Raw genomic sequence first — 4,662 nt, 5'->3', positions numbered from 1 at the left:
CCTTGTAGCAATAAATACCCTTGGGGGTACGGAATGCAGTAAGCTCTTCATCTTTTGGCACCATGCAAATTTGGTTATAGCCTGATGAACCGTCCATAAATGACATTTCCTCGTACCCAGTAGTAGCATCGATCATCTAGTCTGGAATAGGATGCGGGAATTCATCTTTCAGACACGCATTGTTGAGATCCCTGAAGTCAAGGAACACTCGAATCTAGCCATTTTTCTTCCTTACAAGGACAATACTTGAAACCTATGTTGGGTATTTAACTTCAAGAATAAAGACACCTTCGATGAGTTTGTTAACTTCGGTTTTAATAAAGGGAACCAAGTCTATCCTAAAGTGTCTTTGAGCTTGTTTAACAGGGCGAGAACCATTCTTGATTGCAAGGTGATGGACTGATACTTTCGGGTCCAAACCAGACATCTCTTTGCAACTCCAAGCAAAGACATCCCTAAACTCCTTAAGTAACTTATTAGAAGTGATTTCTTCATTAACTTCTAGTAATGCACTTAGGTAGGTGGGTCTTGGTTCTTTATCAGTGCCCATGTTAACTTCCTTTAAGGCATCAACTGTCGTCTTCACCCCTTCTTCATGTTTAGGTGGAGCATCTTTTGCATCTTCATCTTCTTGAGGGTTCCCATCGTTGAAATATATGTTATAACACGGTGAAACATCCTCCATTTCTTTATTATCCTCTATTGAAGGTGGGACACCGTTCTTGCCTTGTACAGTAACATGATACGAAGAACCCACACTTTCTTCATCTTTGTCAAGTTCCTTAGTATGGACCACAATATATGGCTTTACCTTCAGTACTTCATTACATGAAACCAAAAGTTTTGTTTGTCGCCTCATTCTAGAAGGAACCAAACTTTGGAAATCCTTAGAGATCTTATGAATTTTGGGCAAAACGGGTGTTCTTATGCTTTGATAATTTCTTTGGAACTTGTTCCCCTTCTTTAATGGATCCAATCTCTCAAATACGGAAGTCATCACAGTTGATTTTCCAAGTTGATCAAAGAGAGAAGGCTTGTTAGAAGTGACAGATTCGTCTTCTACAGTGATATAATTATTGCTTGCCCTTCTTATGGAGATGCGCACAGGTAACGGTTGCTTGTATCCTAAACCTTCACGTGGTTGTCTCATCGCATCTTTTGATGGGAGCTTTCCTAACTTTGACGGCTCATTGGGATTGTATCCAGCTTTCCAAATAGCCTGTAAGCGTTAAGATCAAAACCTTCATCTGTTCGCTTTGTAGGGAGTGCCACATTCTGCAAATAATTTTGGGCCACAAACCCTGCAAGTGGCTTTGAGGACAACTTATTACCTCAATTCATTTTACCGGAAGAGTAACTCATTTAGCATGTTAGTTTCGACATTAGATGATTCAGCTTTATCTTTCTGTCTTTTAGGGATATATTGGAGCACATGAGTTACTTTATTGCCATAGGGCACAATATCCCCTCTATAAGATTTATTCGAGTTAGGTTGTACCTCCTCAATAACAGCTTTGGCTTTAGCAGTAGTCACCTCAGCTCTTTTAGTAGTGGGCTCATCATTCTTGCTTTTGATGACATCATTAGTTTTTAGCTCCTTCACAATGTAGCTCTTCAAGTAGAACTTTGCATTGGCGAAGTGTGACTCAACCTTGGTGAATGGCTCATCATCAGCAACTATCTTCTTCTCGACTTCACCCTCGCAGTATTTCAAACATTAATGGTAGGTATATGGAACCATTTTATTCTTATGTATCCAAGGCCTTCCAAGCAAGACATTGTATGAAGTCTTTGCATCGATCACATGCAGCCATGCACTTGATTGCATATCTTCAATGGTGATTTCCAAGCTGATCGCACCTATAGCTCTTTGCCCTCATGGGTTGAATCCTTAGATCATCACACGACTTTACGATAGTTCGTTCATGGGAATACAAAGTTCTTTCATAGTGCGAATTGGCAAGATGTTCACTGAGTATCCTCCATCAATTAAAATTCGATTTACCCTTTCATTATGCATATAGCCAACCAGGTACAACAAGCGGTTATGAAGTGTGCCACCTAGTAGAAAATTGTCATTTGGGAATGTAACTTTTTCCTCGCACGTGCTAACTTCTTGAGGAATAGACTCGATGACCTTTCCTAAGGATGCTGCCAATTGTAGGTAATCACTCTTTTCTTCCCCTTTATCACCATTGAAAACAAGAGTCCTCAATACCATCATGGAAAATCTGCATGTAGGAACCAACATGGCAAGAAATCCGCAAAGGCCACTAGATGTCGTGACTTTTGAGGGTGGTGCACCTCCACTTTTGCTTTCTTCAAATGGCTAACTCGATTATGTTTTATTGGTGTTTTCACAATAATTTTCCTTGTTGGTTGTTCTATCAATTCTTTTCATGGGATCCTTTTATGGCGCCTACGACAATTCACCAATGTCCAACCTTCATCATTATCAGGTTGATCAACTTCAACATTGTTGTTCTCCAGTAATTCTTCATCTTTACTTTCTTTAAAACCACATAATTCATCCGGACTGAATGAGCCAAAGGTGATAGAGACTTGGTTTGTACTTGTTTTTTCATCTTCAAGCATGATCTTTTATCGGACATTTTGAGATTCAGTTGATAATTCTTTATTTTTTTTATTTTTTGTTTCTTAATTTTGTGAGCTCACGTTGTACAGCCTATACCTACTACCAAATTCTCTTCACATTTATCAATTCCCAATCGACAATCTTCGTCAGTTTCGGATATATTTTTGAACATTATTCTTCTGTACAGTACGCAGAGCTTTGACAACAGGACAACATTTTCTTGTCTTCTAGGTGTTTTTCGTTTCTGTGTTAGTATTGCCCATGCACAGATCAAGGTTTTGCTCTATGGTTTCTTTTTTCAGGCTAGGCATTTGACAAACAATATCTAGTTTATCTTGGACTGTTAGTGCTATATGTTTGGACTTGTTAATTTTAAGGTGAAATTGCATACTACTTTGTATTATTATTATTGTATTTGGACAACTATTGTTGAAGAATTAGTACTATTCCAGTTGTGGCCACGAGACATAATGCAGAAATGGGTAGTATACTATATGTGAATTCTTCTCTTTGTTGCTTAACTCCAATGAATTGTCTTCTCTTTTTTGCTTAACTCTAGATTGAGTTATCTTATCGGGTAAACTGATAATCGAACCGATAATGATCGATAACCGATATCTTATCGGTTCGATTATCGATTTATCAAATTTGTAAACCAAAAATCGATATGCTAAACCGATAATATTCATAACTGAACCGGCTGACCGATGCCCACCCGTACAACACTCATAAGACTTGTTCAACATGGAGAATCATCAATTGAAGCATGAACAATATGTAGTATGAGACACAACAGTCACAATATAAGGCTCACTTGCATGCTCAACACCAACGTATAGATACTCGTCACCACACCTATACGTCGTACTCAATACTAACACGTAGCAATAAGACAACAACACTTATTACCTAAAGCTAAGGTTAGACCAAATACTTACCTCGGTCCCACGACAAAAATCAAGCCTCAATTACCATTTTACCTCTCGGTTCCACCTCCAATTTGCTTGTATCTAGTCATAATGAATTTAATAACATCAATAAATGTTAAAGAACTGAATTCCAGCGCTTAATTTTAGGTTTCCCAACATTTTCCCCAAAAACTCAAATATCGACCCCGGGCCCGCTAGGTCAAAACTCGAAGTTCGGACCAAAACCCAATTACCCATTCACCCAACGATCCCAAATATGCAATTGATTTTGAAATCCGACCTCAATTTGAGGTCTAGATCCCTAAATTTCGAATTTCTAAATTCTACACAAATCACCCAATTTAACATGAAAAACCAGATATTTTGTGATGAAATCTTGAAAAAAGATGAAATAGATTAGAAGAAATAAGTTAAGAATCATTTACCTATGATTTGGGGAAGCACTTGCTCCAAGAAAATCGCCTCTTGGAGTTTAGGTTTTGAAAATTTGAAGAATGAATGAAAAATCCCGTCCAAGACCCTTTTACTCAACTGCAGATGTCACAATTGCGACCAGAGCTTCGCAAATGCGAAGCTCGCAATTGTGAAAGGGCTATCGCAATTGCGAAGCCTCTACAATTCCTGCTGCCATCGCAAATGCAAGGAAACTGCCGCATTTGCAATCACAAACCTCGCAATTGCGATCAGTTCCCCTCCCAAACTCCCTTCACATTTGCGAAGGTTTGTTAGCATTTGCGAACTATGCTGGCCCAGCTTTCTGATCACATTTGCAATGAAAGTCTCGCAATTGCCAAGCCTGTGAAGCTCGTAATTGCAATGCCTGATCTCGCAATCGAAAGATAAGAGGCCTGCAACAGCATAACCATAACAACAATATTTTCCTAAGTCCAAAACACTCTGTGGCTTGTCCAAAACTCACCCGAGCCCTCGGGGCTCAAAACCAAACATGCACTCAAGTTTAAAAATATCATACGGACTTACTTATGTGATCAAATCACCAAAATAACATCTTAGACAACGAATTTAACACCAAAACTCACGAAATCTTTAAGAGCATTGAAATTTCTATTTTCTCAACCAACGGTCCGAATAACGTCAAATTACTTACGTTTTTCACCAAATTTCATAGATAAGGTT

The sequence above is a fragment of the Nicotiana tabacum genome, chromosome 18 (genome assembly GCF_000715075.1).
Source record: "Nicotiana tabacum cultivar K326 chromosome 18, ASM71507v2, whole genome shotgun sequence".
Classification (NCBI taxonomy): Eukaryota; Viridiplantae; Streptophyta; class Magnoliopsida; order Solanales; family Solanaceae; genus Nicotiana; species Nicotiana tabacum.
Note: the sequence above shows the minus strand (reverse complement) of the source record.